Genomic DNA, 331 nt, shown 5'->3' with positions numbered 1-331 from the left:
AATTCGCGGCGTCCATTAGAGCGCTATAGGAGGCCATACGCATAGAGCTATTTAGAGAATATCAAGTTCTTTTGAAATATAGATGGAAGAAAAATATGAAAACGTTAGCATATCTGATGTAGTCTAAAGTAGGTTCTCGTGAAATGATACGTAACACACAGTGTCCTAAGAATAAGTTTTACATTTGTGTGGTAAACTATTGTTATATGAATTCATTTTAAATGTTAAAAGTTTCGCACGCGGTACTGCCGTTAAATATTATTTAATGCACGCTAAAAAAAACGTAGTTCATTAGCTTGGGCATAAACAATACCTTTATCTTAAAAATATT

Source organism: Varroa destructor, unplaced genomic scaffold (assembly GCF_002443255.2).
Source record: "Varroa destructor unplaced genomic scaffold, Vdes_3.0 BEIS01000007.1, whole genome shotgun sequence".
Lineage (NCBI taxonomy): Eukaryota > Metazoa > Arthropoda > Arachnida > Mesostigmata > Varroidae > Varroa > Varroa destructor.
This window is presented reverse-complemented; position numbering follows the sequence as displayed.